The sequence below is a fragment of the Schistocerca piceifrons genome, chromosome 1 (assembly GCF_021461385.2).
Source record: "Schistocerca piceifrons isolate TAMUIC-IGC-003096 chromosome 1, iqSchPice1.1, whole genome shotgun sequence".
Taxonomy (NCBI): domain Eukaryota; kingdom Metazoa; phylum Arthropoda; class Insecta; order Orthoptera; family Acrididae; genus Schistocerca; species Schistocerca piceifrons.
The window spans coordinates 606609301-606634455 of NC_060138.1; positions in this window are offsets into that span (position 1 = coordinate 606609301).

Below are 25155 nucleotides of genomic sequence, written 5' to 3' on the forward strand. Positions count from 1 at the left end.
CTAGAACGTAGAACTACTTAAACCTAACTAACCTAAGGACAGCACACAACACCCAGTCATCACGAGGCAGAGAAAATCCCTGACCCCGCCGGGAATCGAACCCGGGAACCCGGGCGTGGGAAGCGAGATTGCTTAAGGTGCTTCAATACCATTTCCTCAGACAAGTTTCTAGCAGAGCATTTAGTAGATTGTGCTTCCAAGGATCCAGTACGTGTTATAATGCCTACTGAGGAAAACAAATTCAGAAAGTTTTAAAATGCTCATCACCAGGAGCGATGCTTGTTTGTAGTGTATGCCGACTTTGAATGCCTCCTCGCTCCTGTGACCCGCTGTGAAAGTGACTCCACGACCTCACATACCACCTTCACATAAAAACATGTACCATACGTGGGAATTTACCAAACTGTGTAGTCCTATGATTTAAGTCTTAACCGCTACAAAACTTATTTTGGGGATAATATTGCAGTTTTTGTCTTGACTGAGCTCGAAAAACTTTAATGAGAGGTTCATAAGCTTTACAGTGACAACGTTACCATGATCAAATCGAAGGAGAATGATAATTTATACATTATCCTGGTTGACTGTCATATTTTTGGGCTGCCGTTAGATAGAAACATAGAAACACCTCATAGGAACCATTGTCGTCTTATGGGGAGGTTCTGTGGCACATCTCACAATGTGTGCAATTGGAACTACCAGCTACCAAGGCACATACTCATTTCCATAAATTAAGTGGGTGCGACGCTCACTTTCTAGTTAGGCACTTGGCGTGTCTCGGCTTGGAGAACAGTCAGGTCAGTGTTCTACCTGAGAGCATTAATTTTATTCTCCAAACGAATGACGCCAAGAATTACTCTCCGCTTCCTTGATACGCTACGTTTTATGCAGGCGCCACACCAGAAACTCGTTGAAACACTACTTGGGGAGGGATATGCATACCACTCGAGCTGCATTTCCAGGCGAGGAGACGTTTCAACTAGTAACCAGGAAGGGGGTTTTCCATATGAGTATGACAAAACTCAACGAAACCAGGCTACACCACATAACTGCATTCTCCAGCAACCTTACAGGCGATGCCATAACGGATGCAGAGCATAAGCATGCAGTGACTGTCTGGTGGGAATCCAACATCTCCACTTTAAGGCCAATTGGTAAGTTTCAATGGGTGCCTGAAAACGAAATCAAGGGATTAGATGGAAAAATCATGGGGGTATGGCAGCTGATTCTGATGTACGTTATGTGGTGGAGGCAGAACTCACATACCTTATTAGATTGCATGGTGCACACGCCGATTTGGCGCTGTGTCCAGGGCAACTAGTTCTGTGAGGAGGCTCCACCTCAAGACTATTGCAACACTAGGGGATAAGAGGAGTTACATTATTCGCTACGGTTATCTCCAGCAGTGTTTCAGCTTGGGGATGGAGCTGGTTAGAATCACCAAGGATATCTCCTTCAAGCAGACCCCCTGGTTGAAGGAGCATATCGATTTGAATATGAGACATAGAGCTTCTGTGACGGGTGACTTAGAGAAAGGTTATTATAAGTTAATGAATAATTCAATTTTCGGTGGAACAATGGAGAATTTGAGGGAGCGACGTGAAATTTTCATTAGAATTGAATAGGATGGGCGTTATGGCGCAAGAAACTACATTTCCAGACCAAGTTTTAAGTGGGTCGCCATATTCAATAAGAACTTTGTCTCTGGGGAGATGGTGAAGATTGCAGTACAGTTTACAAGACCTATTTACGTGTGGATGTGCATACTAGACCTATCCAAACCCCACATGAACCTCTTTCGTCATGAGTTTGCGGAAACTCATTTTGCAGATCTTAAATTACTTCTGGGTGAAGAACAGCGATCCATATGAATCAATGAGGCACCACGGTAATAATTTTGACTCGTCCTCATATGCGGCCTATAATCCTTGTGGTATTGTTCCACAGAACAGGAAGGGTATCGGGCTTATGAAAGACGAGGCGAATGGATTTACTGTTGTGGAGTTTGTAAGTGTGCGATCAAAGATGTATGCGTATCGCAAATCAGAAGGTACCACCCAGAGGCGGGCTAAGGTTGTGCATTGAATGGCATCCAGAGCCCTCTCTGTCAAAGTCCTTATTAGCGGTGCCTGTACAGTGATGTTCGTGGTGTTGCACCACAGCTGCCGCATATAGTACGGAAAACTAGTATTCGATCGAGAGGACACGAGATGTATACTGTGTTGCAGCCTAAAATCGGCGTGTCGTCTCGTGACGACGAAAGGTTCATTTGTGATGATGGGATTGAAACTCTCTCATACACTACTCACTTGTAGCAAGAGAGGGGTGGGGGGGGGGGGAGACTGAGTGAGAGGGGGAGAATGAATGTGTGTGTGTGTGTGTGTGTGTGTGTGTGTGTGTGTGTGTGTGTGTGTGAGTGTGTTTGTGTTTATATGTTTGTGTACGTGTGTGTAGTGTGAATATTTATTTATAGGTAATATGTACACATGTATAGACACACAAACCATGTGTGGAAAAAAAAATTATACGTATAAAGTAAGAAAGAAAGTTTTAAAAAAACACATAAGCTTCTGTGGCCATTGTCACAGCCAATAATATTTTTCTGGGTTTGTAACTGCATTGTCTGTAAGTGAAACTACTGACGTTTCGCTCACTGTTTCAAGTGATCTTCTTCAGGGTGTTTCTGTTTAATATGTGTAAACAAAAACACCCTGAAGAAGGTCACTTGCAACAATGAGCGAAACATCGGTAGTTTTAGATATTGTCAATACGGCCAGAAAACCAGAAAAATGTTATTAAAAATTTATTTTTGTAACGTGATTTATTTTCAAATAATATTCTTAAGAATTTATTTTATTTACTAGCTATTCATCAAGACCATTAACACATTTAATCACGCTATGTAAGCATGGAAGTAGTTGCCAGGGGGGTAACTGATGAAATCATAACCAAATTCCTTTAAACAAATGGGAATTTTATTCACTTTAATAGTGCCTAAAAGCATTTTTTAAAATAAACAGATTTAAAATTATAATCAGAAAGCCCCCTCTAAATATCAAAGTTACAATTTATTCAAAGGCAGAAAGAAGTTTTGACTGTATGAGCTTTCGGGCAGAGAACATTGCCGCTGCGTTTTGACACAGCCGTAGTTACGACCTCTCACAACAGCCTCTGAAAGACTACACTGGTCCAAATCTGCAACACACCAGATTACTTTAGACTAAGAGTTTAAACAATTTACACAAGCACACAAACTGTGCACCCACCGTAGGAGGGATTGAAATGGTACAAAACACTAACAATTAAAACATTAACCTTGTCATCGAAGGTGCAACTTGATTTTAACTTCTAACAAAAGTCTTACGGTGAAAGGGTGGCAACTTTATACGCTAAAATGATCATTTAAATAAAAGCCCATGAAATGCAATCTTATATAAAATTCTACAAGGTTGGCCGAACAATCGTTAAGATGCTCTACAGTACACAGATACCGCCTCTCAAGATTTTAGGCAATAATGTCAAAGTTTCCAAAGATCAACACATATTTCAAGTATTAGGCCGTTACACTCCAAGCAATAAATTCGTTAACACACCAAATCCGACAAACATGACAGAGGCGGCTACTAACGTTCGGTAGATTGATAGGGAGATTACCGAACAACCAGAACCGCGGGTTGCTCTAACCCGCCTATACTCCACAAGGGAAAAACGGACCATCCAATTTATAAACAACCACCTTCCCGCGGGTGGGCAAACAGAGAAGAATGGTGGGACCACCCCAAAAGCAAAACGAGTAGAATTTAACAAGAGTAAATCAAACAATGTATCACCAATCACTTAACTTCTAATAAACTGTGATTTCTCGAGAAGAACTGGCGCAGCACCCCCAAATCGCTCTCCCGAACCGTCCGCTGCCAGCCGCTTCAACGGACGCAGGAAGGCGCGCCGATCTCCCGTCTCACGGCGTCCCAGCTCGCACCGGCCAGACTGATGTCGTGGGTTGACTCCTGTTGCTCTCGTGTCGACCACGAAGACACTACCCCTCGCTATAGCCCGCGGCCCACTGGATTCACGTGGCGACCTCACATGCTCCGACGCTCAAGACGGACAAGTCATCTTGTGTCTCAGTGCGCGACCGACCAACCGATCGATCCAACCGCCAATGACCATTGCCTGAGCAAACTCGAGCAGACTGGCGGCCTAACGCGCAGACTCAGATGCAGTAACTAAGCCCCGACCGGGCGACCACTCGCTGAGTTCTCTTACTGGCGGAGTGGAAAAGGCTCATTTTGCCGGCTCTAAAGGTTGATCCGAACGACAGACATACTAGCAATCCGAAAGACAGACAGGCACTAACTGACTAACAAATGCGGACGAGAGACCGACTAGCAAGCTGGAGACGAGAGACTGACCCAGAATGACCCACTGGCGAGCTCATACCGCCCCTTAAATGCACGTGAACAGGCAACCTTTCCCCATTCCCACCAGAGCGAGACACTAAAGCTTCAATTGCCACAGCGGCGCCACCGCCAGAAACGGCGGGCGACTGCTTCACACTACGCTCTTCAAAACAGCAATTTTTACCACGGCTCAATTTTATTTATTAAAAAAGCATAAACAGAAAACACACTTGTATATTTATTCATATGAAATGTATGTGCATCCATATGCGTCTTCTGGCAGAATAATTTTTCAGTTTTCATACATCGTCTTTAAGTGCGAATATCAATATACCACACAGTCCATCAGAATTATTATTATAGAAGCTATGTTACTGGAACTGTGGAATTTAGTTGTAGTAGTTAAAAACGTATCTCCACATTAATTTTTAGTGTAGATCTATATCTCTGGAAAAATTGTAAACATTTTCATTCAGTGATGGAGAGAAAAATATTATAAAAAATTCTCTCGACTAGTGTTCCTCTTGTAGCGTGTAAGTTAAAAGTATCTCTGCATTGAAATAGCAGAGTCAAATTGTACTCAAAAACTATATTGTACCTCAAGAACTAAATTGTATATGTGTGAAATTAACAAGCGAAAAATTTCGTTGTTTTTGTTGTTAGCTAAAAAAAAGAAAACCTATCTCTGTTGAATTATATTTGGATGTATATATGAACGGCTTATTTCAATAGTGGTACAAAGTCCATTTTTGCTCATATTGAGATACAGAGTCCTAAAGTTAAATGAGCGCTGAAAAATCTGAAGTTGAGATACCAGAAATAGTCAAACATATGGCTTCTTGCTAGAGATGAACCTTTCTGTCTGTTTGCTTGGCTCATTAATTTCAGAAGCGTTATAGACAGAAAAGTGGAGGTAATGGACTTGTACCACTATTGAAATAAGCCCTTCATACAAAGGCTGTGCTTGAAACAAGTGACATTGGTTTTTCTGAAGATGAATGCTATTAAGGAGGTGAAGTTTAAGAGAGAAAAAATAACAAAATGTGTAGAATGGTTGAATGGAATTGCACCTATCGTGCAGCATGAATTGGGTTATGGGAGCAGAAGGCACGTGACCATCTCCGCTTCCAAAGACATATAGTAAACGTATCTAAAATTATATCTCTCGTGCTTGAAGAAAACTACCTGAATGAAACCGTATATTATAAAAGCGGAAACAGGGTGAAGAGAAATCGTACATGTAAAAAGTCATTTATTTCCCTTCTACCTTAAAAGTAATTTTAAATTCTCATAAGCAGACACAGCAACACTATTTTCACACATTTTCTTCTTGAGTCGATGGACAGCAGGAGACTTGTAGAATTCCAAGTTTTGAGTAGCAGCAAACTAGAAGGTACAACACATCAATGAGAGCTAGTCCTTCACGAATATATGGTCGAACAATCTAAGTGACGTCACCATTTCTTTATAGGCTATTCCAGGATGATCCTAGTGAATTCGATGATAGAAATTTGTTAAAAACCTTGCTCTCATTCGTGTTTCAGCGCGCTTCACATTCTTGAAAGATCTCGGTGATGCAATGTTTGCTGCGAATGTCTCTATTATTCCGGCGTCTTGTTTGTTTGCTACGAATTCCACATTGTTAAATATGAACTATGTACTTAGAAACACTGAGCGCCTGCAGATGATGTTCACACCTTGAGATGGCATTGTGGAATGCTCCAGGTATGGCGCACACCTCTTCATTTCTACACTTTGTTGCAAAACACCGTTGACCAGGCAGTAATTAATCACACGGGCCTGTAGAACTGGAGCATACGCTGCAGAGTGTTCCGGGAGATTTGCTGAAGATTAAAATTCAATTCCTACATCTATAGGTCCAGATTTAAGTATTTCATTCTGTTTCGAGCAGTCCATTACGATTATTGGTGGTAGCTCCTTGAATTTCCGGTATTGTGTAGACCCCCTTCTTCTTCTTCAGCAATTACATAGTAGTAAGTATGAAACCTCGCATACATGCCATATGCTAGACTGTTTACATTTTCATCCCACTGCAGCTGTAAATTGTCATACGGGTATAATTCTGAATTCAGGTAGATTCTGGCATTAGTTAACTTGCAGTTGACGAATACAGTGGAATCATTCGCTATATTCTGTCTTCTATCAGTCTGAAATGCAAATATGACAAGTCTAGGCGCCTCTAGCTCCGAAGAGGTCTTAATAACCCATGTTTGTCTACTTGCAGGCGGTATCACTGCGTACTCGAAAGCCTCCCAAGAGCAGAATGTTAATGATAGATATGTACCGGAATTCAGAACTTTTTTTAAAGTTTCAAACGCTCCTCATTTTATACACTGATGTGAGGCATTTGCGACATTATCGTGCTAATTTTGATCATATTCTCCTCTTCAGCACCTTGAATGTATGATTTATTATCCGTCACACTCCATACCAGAATGAGTTCCTGTTTAGCGTTCATAATAATCACCTCATGTCCTCAAAGTAGCCCACAAGCACATTTAGAGGTATGGTTGCAGTAAATCGCTTGTACTTTTATACAGGGCACCCATCCTATTTCCTCACCACGAAAGTCAGCAAGTTTATTATTCTGGTCCACGATAAGCAACTCAGAATAGTCCAATGCCTGAACCGTAACTCGAAGGTATATTGATTGTGCTGACATGCAGTATGTCCACGGTCTAATCTGACTTGTAAAATATACGAGGATCCTTCTTCCAAACCTGTCCTTTTGTGAAATTCAGTAGACGCTCTACTGAAAGTTTCTGGTTAAATTCAATTGTTGCATTCACAGCCTTTACCTCATATTTAAGTGTTTTGATGTTTGCATGTGGCTCAATACCACTTCCAAACAATTTTAAGACTTTGTTTAAATAGACGATATGTATGCACCAGGATCTACTTCCACAATGCCTTTCTCACCATTAATATCCAGATGCAGTTTATTGTTATCCCCCGTGAAATTTTCTTTTGTTTTATTTTATTTACATGTCTAGTTCTGTAGGACCAAATTGAGGAGCAAATCTCCAAGGTCATAGAACTTGTCAGTACATGAAATTACAACATAAAAGTAATAACAGATAAAATACAATGTTCATGAAGCAAAAAAGTCGAGCCGTAAGTTTAAGCAAAAGCAGTTGGCAACATAACGTAAGAATCAGCTTAATTTTTCAAGGAACTCCTGGAGAGAACAAAACGGGTGACCTGTGAGGAAACTCTTCAGTTTCTATTTGGAAGCACCTGGATTACTGCTAAGATTTTTGAATTCTTCCGGTAGCTTATTGAAAATGGATGCAGTAGTATACTGCACACCTTCCGGCACAAGACTTGAGAAACTGCGATCCAAATGCAGATTGGATGTATGCCTAGTATTAAGCGAGGGAAAGCTGCTAATTCTTGGGAATAAGCTAATATTGTTAACAAGAAACGACAGTAAAGAATATAAATATTGAGAGGCCAATGTCAGAATACCAAGACTATTGAACAGGGGCCGGAAAGAGATTCGCGAGCTTACACCACCTATTGCCTGAACTGCCCTTTTCTGAGCCAAAAGTGACCTTTGAGAAGAGTTACCCAAAAATATAATACCCTACAACATAAGCGAATGACAATAAGCAAAATAGTTTCCGTGTCGAACGATCACTTATTTCAGATAGCGTTCGAATAGTAAAAATGGAAGCATTAGGTTTTTGAACAACATCCTGAACGTGAGGTTCCCACGACAGTTTTCTATCTACCAGAACGCCTAGAAATTTGAACTGTTCAGTTTCACTAACCATATGCCCATCCTGTGAAATTGAAAGGTCAGGTTTTGTTGAATAGTGTGTCAGAAACTGCAAAAACTGAGTCTTACTGTGATTTAGCATTAGTTTATTTTCCATAAGCCATGAACTTACGTCATGAACTGCACTATTTGAAACAGAGCCAATGTTGCACCTAACATCCATTATGACCAAGCTACTGGCATCAGCAAGCAAAAATATTTAATATTTTAGAATTACCTGTAACACTAGGGAACAAATTATTTATATAAATAAGGAATAGGAGTGGATCCAACACTGATCCCTGGGGCATCCCCCACTTGACCGTGCCTCACTCATACCGCACATCACAGCCATTCTCTTCACGGTGAATAATGATCGTTTGCTATCCATGTTAAAGTAAGAGGTGAGCCAGTTGTCAGCTATTCACCATACTCCATAATTGTCCAACTCCTGGACAACATTTTTTGATCAACACAATCAAACATCCCTAGTTAAATAAAAAAATATGCCTAGCGTTGGAAACCTTTTGTTCAATCGATCCAGTACCTCATAGAGAAAAGAGACTATAGCATTTTCAGTTGTTAAATCACTTATAAAGCCGAAATGTACATTTCATAGCAAATTATGTGATATAAAATGATCAATTAGCCTTACATATGTAGCCTCTTCAATAACTTCAACAAACACTGGGGACATAGAAATATGGTCCAAAATTGTCTGCACTATTCCTTTAACCCTTTCTATAAAGCGGTTTTATGACTCAGTACTTTAATCGTTCAGGAAACTGACCATTCTTAAAGAAAAAATTACAAATGAGGCTAAGTACAGGGTTAACACGTGCATCACAGTGCTTTAATATTCTGCTAGGAACTCCATCTTATTCATGGGAGACCTTAGCCTTCAACAATTTAATTACTGACTCAATCTCCCCCTTGTCAGTATCACAGAAGTGTATTTCAGACGTCAATCTCGGAAAGGCATTTTGAAAGATAGTTATATATGATTTCCCGGAGAAACTGAGATTTTATTTAATGAACCAGCAATGCTCCGAAAGTGATTGTTACATACTGTAATTATCTGACTTATCAGTAACAGAAATATTTTTACTACGAAGTGACTTTATATCGTCGACCTTGTACTGCTGACCACACACTTCCTTCAAAACTGACCATATGGTTTTAATTTTTACTTGTGAATTAGTTATTCTATTTGTGTACCACATACTCTTTGCCATCCTAATAACATTTTAAGTACCTTAAAATACTGTTTGTAATGGGCTACTATAGCTTGATTGTGACTACTTCTAACATTTTGATATAATTCGCGCTCTGTTCTACATGATATCCTTATCACACCAGTTTGCCACCCAGGCTGCCTCTTACTGCTAGTACCCTGTTTAGAATGTTCGAATGGAAAGCAACTCTCAAAGAGCAAGAGAAATGTGTTAAGGAAAGCATTACATTTTTCATTTATGTTGCCGGCATTGTAAACGTCCTGGCACTCTTGTTCCTTAACGTGGTTTAAAAATTCACTTTTGCCGTTGGATTAGCTTTTCTCCATAATCCATAATTATATGTAACATTTGTTTGAATACAAAAGCCTTTTAGTGTTAAAATTTGTGCATCATGGTGTGAAAGGCCAATCACCCTTTTGCTAACAGAATGCCCATCTAGTAATGAAGAATGAATAAAAATAATGTCTATAGCTGTGCTAATGTTCCCCTGCACCCTGCTTGAAAAAAAATTAATACTGAAGTCACCACAAATAACTAATTTCTGGTTCTTCCTATAAAGTGAACCAAGATCGCCGGCCGGTGTGGTCAAACGGTTCTAGGTGCTTCAGTCTGGAACCGCGCGACCACTACGATTGCAGGTTCGAGTCCTGCCTCGGGTATGGATGTGTGTGATGTCCTTAGGTTAGTTAGGTTTAAGTAGTTCTAAGTTCTAAGGGACTTATGACGTCAGATGTTAAGTCCCATAGTGCTCAGAACCATTTGAACCAATTGAACCAAGATCTCTCTCTAGCCTGAGCAGAAATGCTCTGAAGTCAGAGTTATCTGACCTATAAAAAACAGCAATTAGAAGTTTAGTTTCACTAAATTCAACTGCCCCTGCACAACATTCAAATATCTGTTCAGTGCAGTGCCGTAATACGTCTACGGACTCAAATGGAATGCTGTTTCTTACGTACATGGCCACTCCCCCACTCATCAAGGGACTCCTTGGAAAACAACCATCTAATCTGTATCCTGCTAAAGGAAGCCTCTGAGTTGTCAAATTAATTAAGTGATTCTCCGATATACCAATAATGTCAGAGTCAGCATCTATAAGCAGTTCACTAACTTTATCTCGAAAACCTTTTATATTTTAATGAAATATGCTAATTCCTTCTCTACTTGGATACCTGACCTCTCCTGAACATGATTCCTTTGTTAGAGGGAGTTCCTTTAAGCAGATATACCTGTCAGCTGACTGCAATCTAAAAAAGGTACAGCCCTAACATCAACTACTACAGGAATTTTTCCATGAGTGATACCACCACTACCTACTACACTGCTAGCCTCCCCTTCTCATACCTTCCGAGGTGCAAGCCATGCCTAGTGAAACCCGATCTACTGCTAGACTCAACTGGCACCGCTGCAATGTGAGCCATGCCCTCTGCCATCAGCACGTCCTCCTGCCCCATGTTAACACGCCTAACAGCAGCATTAAGATGAGGCTCATCATGACGCTGAAACAGTTGCACGGAGTGCTCATTAGTGCTACCAGTTTGAGCAGCTATCTTTATCAGGTCACCACCTGTATCATATTCCCCATCCCTATCTACATCTACATCTACATGGTACACTTAATTGCCTGGCAGAGGGTTCATCGAACCATTTTCATACTACTTCTCTACCATTCCACTCTCGAATGGCGCGTGGGAAAAAGGAACACCTAAATCTTTTCGTTCGAGCTCTGCTCCACCCAGAATCACTACCTGATCCTTTTTCGTAAAATTCCTACATAGCTCCCCCCACGTTGTCAGTCACCTGAGCCAACCCTGCACTAGGCTTCACAATGCTGGTGATCTGGTACTCACTCCACAACACTCCATGCAACTGCTGGCCCATACCTCTACTGTGCAAACTACAAAGCAAGAGCACCTCCTTCTTTCTAATTTGCAACTGACTTAGGCTTCCAAACTGCTGAGGACTGCTGGATGTATCCTACACCTACAGCTACAACAGCTCCTCTCCACTCAACGCAGACCGTTGGTGCAACTGTCTGCATATATCCTCCTCCTCCTCCTCCTAGCTGCCTACTTGTCAACTGCCAGTTCCCATTCCCCAGCACTCTTCACCCTCCTCAGCCTATCTAGTTCCTCCTTTGCGTCTTGTAACTGCACCTGAACGGCATTGATCTTACGCTCCTGTTACTCTGTCAACTTATTTCTGACACATATTCTGCATTCCCTGGAGAGGACCTCGCAAGAATGCCAACTGTCCTCCCCATCGCATTCTCCCAAATTAAAATACTTAGAACAAATTCCAAACCGTAACCCACTACTCTCAAACCTATGACAAAGCCCACACTTCGCACTCGTGATAAAATTTTGACAGTTACTGAAAAAACTGAACGTCCTCATTACCTAAGTTCAATTACAAAACATTAGAAATATTTAAAGAACTGACAATAGTGGTTTCGAAATTCTCTCTCTACTAAGAGAACAACAACATTTACTAATATTACTAAAACACCACTAATACCAATACCACCAAAACTTCACACAATGTCGCACCTAAAACCAAAAAGTCAAGCGCTCACTGGGACACTGAACGAGTTAAAACAATGAATCAAAATTTTACTGAAATATTTCAGTAGAAACAATATGAAACGTGAGCTGAAAACTACCGCCCGAAATCTGCTAAACGGCTTGAATGCATAGACAAATCTAATAAACTCAGTGAGCGAAGGTTTCCAAAAGTTTACAAAACCTTATTTCCCCTCGAATAGCACGAGAAACCGCTGAAAACTACTAAATGTACTAACAAACACCGCATTTAACTTAAGAACCACTACAGCTACAACTGCACGCCGCTAAATGTACACACACCACTGAGGCCTGAGACTTGGATGAACAATGTAAACACACTCACTAATAAAATACCATCAAAGTCGGTAATATCGAAAGATAGACTTGGATGAATGAAAATCCACTAATAAGTTACTTTTACAGCAAATATTAACATAAATAAACTTTAAAATAAGTAACTGAAGACTAAAACGTTATAAGATATTGGTGAACAATTTCAACAGCATTCCAGCACACGTGAAGTCACATCGAAGACCTCCAAATGCTGTTACACGACTCCAGTCTAATCAAAGCTATATTCCATTCACCAATGCTCAAATCAATTGGCGAAAAGTAATTTGAAAATTTGCACGTAATGCAGATGATCATTCTTTTAAAGTCAATGTGTACGACGTTGCATTTGAACCTCAACTGATGAAGGAATGTTTAAAGTTCTTCCTTATATGTTATACTCTTCATCTTCAACTTCATCATGATCTTCTTTTTCTCTGTAAACATCAAGAAAAACATGATACATAGATGTCAGCAGAGGTGTGTATTAAAGTCCTGATAACGCCTAAAATTCTACAACGTACGTCTTCAGCTAGTGAAGTAGTGTTGTTATTTCTCTGGCGGTTGCAGTCTTCAAATGAGTCAAAAACATAGAAGGTATTTCCATTTCTCATAGCATATGTCACACAGTGGGTGCCGGGACCTCCAACATCTTAATTCACGATACCACATTCACCAATTTTCCACATAACCTTCAGTAACGCAACACTCAAACACGCCACGGAATCATGGAACCTTGAATTTTTTCTAACAGACTTAAGATCAGACGAGGCTGAAAATGGCTCACGAGTTCGTGGCGTCCTCCATCGGTAATTCTGGAATCCAATACGGTGTTGGCCTACCCTTAGCCTTGATGATAGCTTCCACTCTTGCACGCATACGTTCAATCATGGGCTGGAAGGTTTCTTGGGGAATGGCAGTTCATTCTTCACGGACTGCTTCACTGAGGAGGGATATCGATATTGGTCGGTGAAGCCTGGCAGGAAGTCGGTGTACCAAAGCATGCCGCAGGTGTTCAAAAAAATGGTTCTGAGCACTATGGGAGTTAACATCTTAGGTCATCAGTCCCCTAGAACTTAGAACTAATTAAACCTAACTAACCTAAGGACATCACACACATCCATGCCCGAGGCAGGATTCGAACCTGCGACCGTAGCAGTCGCGCAGTTCCGGACTGAGCGCCTAGAACCGCGAGACCACCACGGCCGGCCCCGCAGGTGTTCTATAGGATTCAGGTCAGGACTCTGTGCAGGCCAGTCCATTACAGGGACGCCACACCATAACTCCTCCACCTCCGAATTTTACTGCTGGCATTACACACGCTGGCAGACGACGTGTCCACCGGGCATTCGCCATACCCACACCCTGGCATGGTATCGCCACATTGTGTACCGTGATTCGTCACTCCACTCAAAGTTTTTCCACTGTTCAATCGTCCAATGTTTACGCTCCTTACAAATGTTTACGCTCCTTACACCAAGCGAGGCGTCGTCTGGCATTCACTGGCGTGATTTGTGCCTTATGAGCAATCTCTCGACCATGAAATCCAAGTTTTCTCACCTTCCACCTAGCTGTCATAGTACTTACAGTGGATTCTTATGCAATTTGGAATTCTTGTGTGATGGCCTGGATAGATAGATGTCTGCCTATTACGCATTAGACCCTCTTCGACTGTGGCGGTGTCTGTCAGTCAACACACGAGGTCGGCCTGTAAGCTTTTGTGCTGTACATGTCCATTCACGTTTCCACTTCACTATCACATCGGAAAAGTGGACCTAGGGATGTTCAGGAGTGTGGAAATCTCGTGTACACACGTATGGCACATGTGACACCCAATCACCTGACCATGTTCGAAGTCCGCGAGTTCCGCGCAGCGCCCCATTCTGCTCTCTCGCGATGTCTGATTACAGAAGTCGCTGATGTGGAATACCTGGCAGCTGATGGCAGTGCAATGCACCTAATATGAAAAACGTATGCATTTGGGGGTAGCCGGATATAGTGTGTTTGACTGCATTATTCTCGAGTGAATACTGCCTCATATCTACAAGATCAGCCTGCCGTAAGTCATCGAAACTTTAATCATAACATGTCTATGAGGATGTGTTTTGCATGCTGGTACGTGCAGTTGTCGAACTACTGTCCTCATGAAACAGCCTCATTCGAATGAGTTGTATTACCTGCAGCAGCTTATACCATGAGCAGACATAGTCGATCTATTAGCTCTTTGGGGATATCATAATATATATATTGCGGGATTCGATTGTTCACTGCTTTATGCTCAATGCTAATACCATCGCCGCTGTTGCAGTGGTAGTTGTTTTCACCATCAAGTATTGGTTTTATATGGTTCTATATTTCTTGTCGCTCTGGCTTTTTTGCGGTCTCACTCAAATCCACTATTTCACGGTACATTTCCCTATCTTTAATTGAATAATATCTCGTGTAATAGCAGCGTCATGAAGACGTTAGTCTTCCCACAATTGGATGGACGTACAGTGATTGCTCGTATATTATCAGGAAGGAGTATTCCATTCTTCTTCTCCTTCAGGTCTTCTTTTGCATCTTCACAGGACCAGTCACCAACAACAATGTCCTTGTGACGAGGATGTTTCACCCACCCTACTATGATACCAACTGCTTCAGGCACTGACAAATACTGTGCATATACACTTGTAAGGATGGTAATAAAATGTGTAGCCACTATAGCTCCATCACTTAAGCAACTGAGCTATATTGCCTACACAGATAATTCAGCTATATATTTACCCATGAACAGCAACTTCATCATTCATTTTGACAGTGACTGGTGAGGAGGTGTTTGAGGAAACTGTCTGCTGTTGCATTATTATAGGTACAGCACTGAAAATAATGATATTTATAGGTGTAATACTTGGATCCCCCATGAACCATGGACCTTGCCGTTGGTGGGGAGGCTTCCGTACCTCAGCGATACAGATGGCCGTACCGTAGGTGCAACCACAACGGAGGGGTATCTGTTGAGAGGCCAGACAAACGTGTGGTTCCTGAAGAGGGGCAGCAGCCTTTTCAGTAGTTACAGGGGCAACAGTCTGGATGATTGACTGATCTGGCCTTGTAACACTAACCAAAACGGCCTTGCTGTGCTGGTACTACGAACGGCTGAAAGCAAGGGGAAACTACAGCCGTAATTTTTCCCGAGGGCATGAAGTTTTACTGTATGGTTAAATGATGATGGCGTCCTCTTGGGTAAAATATTCCGGAGGTAAAACAGTCCCCATTCGGATCCCCGGGCGGGGACTACTCAAGAGGACGTCATTATCAGGATAAAGAAAACGCGTTCTACGGATCGGAGCGTGGAATGTCAGATCCCTTAATCGGGCAGGTAGGTTAGAAAATTTAAAAAGGGAAATGGATAGGTTAAAGTTAGATATAGTGGGAATTAGTGAAGTTCGGTGGCAGGAGGAACAAGACTTATGGTCATGTGAATACAGGATTATAAATACAATATCAAATAGGGGTAATGCAGGAGTAGGTTTAATAACGAATAAAAAATAGGAGCGCGGGTAAGCTACTACCAACAGCACAGTGAAAGCATTATTGCGGCCAAGACAGACACGATAAGCAGTCTTGCATATGTGGATGACTTAGTTGTGATGGCAGATTCGATTGAAAGTTTGCAAAGTAATATTTCAGAGCTAGATCAGAAATGTAAGGACTATGGTATGAAGATTAGCATCTCCAAAACGAAAGTAATGTCAGTGGGAAAGAAATATAAACGGATTGAGTGCCAAATAGGAGAAACAAAGTTAGAACAGGTGGACGGTTTCAAGTACTTAGGATGCATATTCTCACAGGATGGCAACATAGTGAAAGAACTGGAAGCGAGGTGTAGCAAAGCTAATGCAGTGAGCGCTCAGCTACGATCTACTCTCTTCTGCAAGAAGGAAGTCAGTACCAAGACTAAGTTATCTGTGCACCGTTCAATCTTTCGACCACCTTTGTTGTATGGGAGGGAAAGCTGGATGGATTCAGGTTACCTTATCAACAAGGTTGAGGTTACGGATATGAAAGTAGCTAGGATGATTGCAGGTACTAGTAGATGGGAACAATGGCAGGAGGGTGTCCACAATGAGGAAATCAAAGAAAAACTGGGAACGAACTCTATAGATCTAGCAGGCAAGGGGAACAGGCTTAGATGGTGGGGTCATGTTACACACATGGGAGAAGCAAGGTTACCCAAGAGACTCATGGATTCAGCAGTAGAGGGTAAAAGGAGTCGGGGCAGACCGAGGAGAAGGTACCTGGATTCGGTTAAGAATGATTTTGAAGTAATAGGTTTAACATCAGAAGAGGCACCAATGTTAGCACTGAATAGGGGATCATGGAGGAACTGTATAAGGGAGGCTATGCTCCAGACTGAACGCTGAAAGGCATAATCAGTCTTAAATGATGATGATGATGATGATGATATAGACCGAAGCCCACGCCTACTACTGTAGTACAAGTTTATATGCCAACTAGTTCTGCAGATGACGAAGAAATTGATGAAATTTATGATGAGATAAAAGAAATTATTCAGATACAGAAGGGAGACGAAAATTTAATCGTCATGGGTGACTCGGAATTCGAGAGTAGGAAAAGGGAGAGAAGGAAACATAGTAGTTGAATATGGATTGGGGATAAGAAATGAAAGAGGAGCCTGGGAGAATTTTGCACAGAGCGTAGCTTAATCATAGCTAACACTTGGTTCAAGAATCATGAAAGAAGGTTGTATACATGGAAGAACCCTGGAGATACTAAAAGGTATCAGCTAGATTATATAATGGTAAGACAGAGATTTAGGAACCATGTTTTAAATTGTAAGACATTTCTAGGGGCAGATGCGGACTCTGAATATAATCTACTGGTTATGAACTGTAGATTAAAACTGAAGAAACTGCAAAAACGTGGGAATTTAAGGAGATGGGACCTGGATAAACTGAAAGAGCCAGAGGTTGTACTGAGTTTCAGGGAGAGCATAAGGGAACAATTGACAGGAATGGGGGAAAGAAATACAGTAGAAGAAGAATGGGTAGCTTTGAGGGATAAAATAGTGAAGGCAGCAGAGGATCAAGTAGGTAAAAAGACGAGGGCTAGTAGAAATCATTGGGTAACAGAAGAAATATTGAATTTAACTGATGAAAGGAGAAAATATAAAAATGAAGTAAAAGAAGCAGGCAAAAAGGAATACATACGTCTCAAAAATGAGATCGACAGGAAGTGCAAAATGGCTAAGCAGGGATGGCTAGAGGACAAGTGTAAGGATGTAGAGGCTTGTCTCACTAGGGGTAAGATAATTACTGGCTACATGAAAATTAAAGAGACCTTTGTAGAAAAGAGAACCACTTGTATGAATATCAAGAGCTCAGATGGAAACCCAATTCTAAGCAAAGACGGGAAAGCACAAAGGTGGAAGGAGTATATAGAGTGTCTATACAAGGGCGATGTACTTGAGGACAATATTATGGAAATGGAAGAGGATGTAGATGAAGATGAAATGGGAGATACGATACTGCGTGAAGAGTTTGACAGAGCACTGAAACACCTGAGTCGAAACAAGGCCCTGGGAGTAGACCACATTCCATTAGATGTACTGACGGCCTTGGGAGAGCCAGTCCTGACAAAACTCTACCATCTGGTGAGCAAGATGTATGAGACAGGCTAAATACCCTCAGACTTCAAGAAGAATATAATGATTCCAATCCCAAAGAAAGCAGGAGTTAACAGAAGTGAAAATTACCGAACTATGAGTTTAATAAGTCACAGCTGCAAAATACTATCACGAATTCTTTACAGAGGAATGGAAAAACTGGTAGAAGTCGACCTCGGGGAAGATCAGTGTGGATTCCGTCGAAATATTGGAACACGTGAGGCAGACCTTACGACTTATCTTAGAAGAAAGATAAAGGAAAGGCAAACCTACGTTTCTAGCATTTGTAGACTTAGAGAAAGCTTTTGACAATGTTGACTGGAACACTCTCCTTCAAATTCTAAAGGTGGCAGGGGTAAAATACAGGGAGCGAAAGGCTATTTACAATTTGTACAGAAACCAGATGGCAGTTATAAGAGTCGAGGGGCATGAAAGGGAAGCAGTGGTCGGGAAGAGAGTGAGACAGGGTTGTAGCCTCCCCGATGTTATTCAATCTGTATATTGAGCAAGCAGTAAAGGAAACAAAAAAAAAAATTCGGAGTAGGTATTAAAATCCATGGAGAAGAAATAAATCTTTGAGGTTTGCCGATGACATTGTAATTCTATCAGAGACAGCAAAGGACTTGGAAGAACAGATGAACGGAATGGACAGTGTCTTGAAAGGAGGATATAAGATGAACATCAACAAAAGCAAAACGAGGATGATGGAACGTATTCGAATTGAGTCGGGTGATGCTGAGGGAATTAGATTAGGAAATGAGACACTTAAAGTAGTAAAGTAGATTTGCTATTTTGGGAGCAAAATAACTGATGATGGTCGAAGTATAGAAGATATAAAATGTAGACTGGCAATGGCAAGGAAAGCATTTCTGAAGAAGAGAAATGTGTTAACATCGATTACAGATTTAAGTGTCAGGAAGTCGTTTCTGAAAGTATTTGTATGGAGTGTAGCCATGTATGGAAGTGAAACATGGACGATAAACAATTTGGACAAGAAGAGAATAGAAGCTATCGAAATGTGGTGCTACAGAAGAATCCTGAAGCTTAGATGGGTAGATCACATGACTAATGATGAAGTATTGAATAGAATTGGAGAGAAGAGGAGTTTGTGGCACAACTTGACAAAAAGAAGGGACCGGTTAGTAGGACATGTTCTGAGGCATCAATGGATCACAAATTTAGCATTGGAGGGCAGCGTGGAGGGCAAAAATCTTAGAGGGAGACCAAGAGATGAATACACTAAGCAGATTCAGAAGGATGTAGGTTGCAGTAGGTACTGGGAGATGAAGAAGCTTGCACAGGATAGAGTAGCATGGAGAGCTGCATCAAACCAGTCTCAGGACTGAAGACCACAACAACAACAACACTTGTCTTATAATGAGATAGGTGTGAAATAAAACGCAAACATAGTTTGAGATTATATATAACATTAGTATTGAAATATCGTACATTCTGTGCAGTATTTCCAGAAAATCATCAGAGTCCTTCTTCACCCTCTTCTACTTCACACCTGTACAGTATTTCCCAAACAAAGCCTTTTCACTTGCAATAAATTCCGCACGTATCTCCTTCAAACCGACTGGTACCCCACAGTACTCTGGTTTTTCACATGCACATTTGACCTGTTTCTCTTTTGGTGTTCGTGCACAAACAAAAGTACTGTTCCAAATAGTCAACATGTAGGCAATGCACACGTAGAAACTTTGCAATATCGTTGTATGCGAAGTCTATACTCGGCATCCAACGATTCAGTCTCCCCAATACTAGGCGCATCCCATGTGGTTTCTACAGGGTGCTGCCGCAGGTCCAGAGGTCAGTGCAAGTCTCAACAAGATAGCGGCTGATGTTGCTACAGATCTGGACGTGGCAGAGATCGACATCTTGGCGTTCGCCTCTGTAGGCTTCGACATGTCGAAAGCTACTGCTGAACAAAGCAGACGACGAAGTGTTACATACAAACCAAGATACGAAAACAGCCAACAATAACGCAAACTACAGAGAAAGATGTGTTATGATAGTTTTCCGTCTCTTCGTGTTCTGCAGGCCTGTGCTGGATCAGGATTGCTGCTGACTCTTCATGCTTCTTCCTCTTCTTCTTCTACTGTTGCTCGCTAATTGAGTGAGACTGAGGCCAAAGAGCTGCTGAGCCTGTTCTATGTTCCCTCCGATGACGTCATCAGATCCTACCATCCTATTGGCTGAAACATATTTCGGATTACGTCACGGCTACGGAGTGGGGAAGGGCTGACAGCTCACTCTGGTGACGGTGTTGTGAGCTAGGCCAATTGGCCTCCAAAGCTCAAGGTGAACACACTGGATGAAGCTACTGCCTATGACAATTCAAACTGTTTAAATAAGCAATGTACACAAAATAAATACTTATATCTATCCTATCTGCAGCCCAAGCACAGTCTGAGTCTTTTCCCTGCCAATTTCCAGATGGGGATGGGAGGGTTGGGGGCTGGGCACTTAGGAGGGGAGGGAAGGGGAGGGGGAGAGAGAGAGAGGATGGTGTTAGGTTAGTGGAGATAGGCCAATTGACCTAATTTTTCTCCAAAAGTTGAACTTCCATGACATCACTGTGAACTTCCCACCATGATATCACTACAACTGTGGCCACATATATGGGCGCCATCTTTGATCCGCCATCTTGAAGAAATTTAGCAACAATGCAGAGTTGGATGATGTGCAAGTTGACCTACTACTACTACTATGACATTGGCATTCGCATTTGTCCCAGTTATCAGTGATGGTTAGATGGCAAGCTTCCTCCCAGAGAATGTTGACTTTATGAATCCATGATCCTCTTGTATGGCTGGTCCAGTGTCATGGCATGGTCACGGTGGAAATGAAGGTCTGATGGTCGGTGAATGCAGTGAACCGCAGTTCTGCACTAACAGTAGCTGCCCGAAGACCTCAGGAAATGTAAATCCTGTTCAGACTCCCAGCCGAGTGCTGGTTAAGTACATGTATCCGTGTCATTCGGCGTGGATTATTGTCCATGTATTGTGCAAAGCTAGGTCCCTGACCATCACGTGAAGGGCAGCGCACAGTACATGGTGAGGGATCTGATCCTCAGGGTATAAGACGATGTTAAAGTCCCTGCCAACCACGAAGTGCACTGCAGTGCTTAGAAACAATGGAGCACACTCAATAGAGTAACAGATTCTTCACTCTCGATGCTTAGACGTACCACCAATTTCTGTCTCAAAAGTTTCATTTTTGGTGGTGAGGGCAATAAGGAGACTGTCGCACCAAAATATCGTCAGCCAAGCGTATATGGTACTCTATGATGTTAGTGATCCACAACGTGTTACAGAAAACCTCAGGAAATTCCTCTAATAAATGCCTAACCCAGTTCAACATGAGCCAGATCAAATTCACCGGAGTTACAAGTAACCGAATCCCACACACTTGCACAATGGCAAGAGCAAAAGGCGACCTTGTCACTAGGCGAAAACCTAAAAAGAGAAGGAGGGGCCCACACAGTCGAGAACTAATCAAATTTTCTGAGTAAAAACACTTCTGAGAACAAGTCGAGTGCTAGATCTTTAACAACCTAGAGCGTAATGGGCGATGAGAAATTACAAATGGTCAGACTACCACTCACCTCACCAACCAGAGGCAACTCTTGCCCATTGGCCACGCGACATCTCTGGGGGCAGGGGCGTATGGAAGATAATTTACATAAATGTCTAAACTCCAGATACCAACTATAATTCAATAAGGACTCGGAGCTACCAGAATCCAACATCATAGACAGTCATTCTTCTCCTAGATGGGCACAGATAAAAGGGAGGGAAGATCTGGAGGGAGCCCGAATACACGCTCACTATGGTCCACACCTCCGATGGAAACAATCTCCACCTTCTTCATCTGGCATCATTTAGCAGGTCTAGAAGCTCGTGCTACGGGACACTAGCGTGCCAAGTGATCGCGAGTGTTGCACCGAAAAAAACCTATCCCAGAAAGTATGTTGAATACTTGAGGAGCCCTATTAATTCTCTAGGTGGGCTGCGGTGTTTTAAAGTGTTCCTCACGCCTCCGCAGCTCATCGGTAAATTACAAGGATTCAATGGAACCAAACACTGTTTTCCATTCCCAGAAGTCAATGGGGCAGGAAGGAAAGCTCAAGCGCGACCTATCCTCAGGACGTAGCCTTCCAAAACTTTTGATACAGTATTGAGTTCCGAAACCGACATACCAGGAGTCAGGGCGACTAGGCGCACTCGCTCAACATACTGGTTCAGTGGTTCATATGATGCCTTCGCCCGCTAGTAATATTTGCTTTCAAGCTCGTTGCGATCTGCAGCGAGAGTTTCCTGTCGACAGTCAGTCTCCTTAGTTGTCCTATGGAGCTCTCGCTCTTCGGGACTTCAGATATGAAAACACTCAGATTACCTTTCGCCAAAGAGTAAAGTAAAAGCAACAAAATGTGCTGGATATAGCCCAAGCTAACGAGTGAAAGCTCTGAAATACCATTGATTTGGCACATAACTGGGTTGGGCAATCTAGCAATATGATTAGCCAGAGGTCTTCCCAAATCTTGACCCCAGACGCCAGATCAAGGAACTGACTCGTGGGCGTAGCTTCTGGACCTGCTAATACTTCCAGACTTTTAAACTTTAACGCTGCTTGGAGCTGCAAATCCCTCGCTCGATCAATCAACTGCCCCACCCTGTCAACTTCAGGCTGGCTATGTTGCAAGGAGGTAATGGCCCTCAAACTATTCCCCATATACGTTAGGTGGGCCTGAACTCTACCATATTGCCTAATAGCCGGTTGACTGTCCTGCAGAAAGGACAAGTTCCGCTGCTCCTCACCCAAGGCCGTGGAAACATTACTGAGAGAAACACCTACCACCCCAGTGTTGCTCGCCGAAACGTAAAGCGGTGTGCCCAACGCCACGCGCAATTGGCTGCCAGTTCTGGAACACTATCCTCGGCGCTAAACTCCCGAATTCTAAGTTCATACAGCAATTGCCCCTTCTTTAGATGTCTGATTCCGGTGCAGCTACTTGGATCCATAGCAAGCTAGCTCCCTGCGAACAATGGAATAAATTAGTACAGTTTTCGATAGACAATAAGGACATTTATGCATTAAGGAAATGATCACAGGAAATGAAAATGACCGCAGAAAATGTAGAAAATTTTAAATCCTTCCCCTAACCAACAGAACGCAACCACGCTCTGCTACCAGTTGAAACCTACAATTATGGATGTAAGGTGAAAGGTTAGGGCCCTTGTACCATCATACGACATTTCCTGTTACTACGTTGGTTCGAATCCTGCCTCGGGCATGGATGTGTGTGATGTCCTTAGGTTAGTTAGGTTTAAGTAGTTCTAAGTTCTAGGGAACTAATGACCACAGCAGTTGAGTCCCATAGTGCTCAGAGCCATTTGAACCATTTTTTTCGGCCACACCGGCCGGCGGCAATCACAATTACAGTTAATTACAACACAGACTGAGTAAAACCTCACATCTCAATAATAAGGCAATAAAACTGTAGGCCCAGATTAATAAGAGTTTCAGCTAAGTCAATTTATGAAATAGCTCTCAATTTAATTAAAAGCCAACAGGCAGATATATAATGATAACAGCTTCAGTTCCGTAAATTTACAAAATGAAAAACCTGCAAGCCTTCAATAATAACAGTTTAGTTAAATAAATTACCAAATAGAAAAGAGGAAGGCATTTTAACCACAACATCAGTTAAGTAAAATTACCAACCATAAAACAGGCATCCCTTATTTTATAAAAGCTTCAGTTAAGTAAAATTAGCAACAAGAAAACAGGCAGGCCTTCAATGATAATAGCTGCAGTTAAGTAAAATTACCAAATGCGAAACACGTAGACCTTCAATATTAAATTTTAGTTAAGTAAAGTTACCAAATAGAAGAAGAACGAGCTTTAGTGATAACAGCTTCAGTTAGGTGAATTACCAAATAGAAAACAGGTAGGTCCTCATGAATAACTGTGGTGTCACAGCCAGACACCACACTTGCTAGGTGGTAGCCTTTTAAATCGGCCGCGTCCGCTAGTATACGTCGGACCCGCGTGTCGCCACTGTCACTAATTGCAGACCGAGCGCCGCCGCACGGCAGGTCTAGAGAGACGTCCTGGCACTCGCCCCAGTTGTACAGCCGACGTTGCTAGGAAAGGTTCACTGAGAATTACGCTCTCATTTGCCGAGACGATAGTTAGCATAGCCTTCAGCTAAGTCAATTGCTACGACCTAGTAAGGCGCCATTTATCCTTTGCTATGTATCTAATGAAGCATGTACAGTAACAAGACCAATGTTCACCAATTGTGGATTAAAGTTAAGTATTCCAGCAGCTACGTACTTTTCTATATAGCATTCATTACGTATCCTGTTTCAGACCCCACGCCAGCCTGCGTGAGTTTAAGCGCGTGCCTTTCGGTTACCCGTCACTGTGGATTGGCTGTCTTGCCAGTCCACAACATTTTTGGCGACGAGTAAAAACAGGGTCTTGTTCTTTATCCTTGCTTAGTTTACTTGTGTCATGGCTTCGCCACGATCTCCAGATGTACTGTCCGAATTTTATCGCTTGCAGAATCAGCCGACGCAGGCGTTATTGGATGCCCTTGGACAGCTCGTTCAGGGTCAACGTGCAATGCAAAACGATGCGGCAGCGGCAGCTCCACCGCTACTGCAGCCAACACACGCAGTTGCACCGCCGTTTCGACAATTCAATGCAGCGATGGAAAGCTGGACGGAGTGGTCACGCCAATTTGGATTTCATCTCGCCGCCTACAGAATTCAAGGTAACGAGCGGCAGCCTCATTTATTGGCGTGTGTAGGGGTGCAAACGTACCGTGTGATTGTGAAATTATTTCCCCGACGCGACGTAGCAACTCTGTCCTACGAAGAAATTTTGTCTGCTTTAGATGCCTTTTTCAAGGAATCAGTCTATGTCGTTGCAAAAAGGTATACGTTCTTTCGTACCAAACGTACGGCCGGTCAGACTAATAGGGGGTGGGTTGCAACTTTGTAAGGCCTTACAAGGGATTGTGCTTTTGAATGTGAATGTGGACTCCCTTATTCCGATACTATGGTACGTGATGCAATTGCCCAGAACGTTTCTGATGTTCGTATACGGGAGCAAATTTTGAAACTAGTCAATCCCTCCCTTCAACAAGTGATAGACATATTGGATAGGC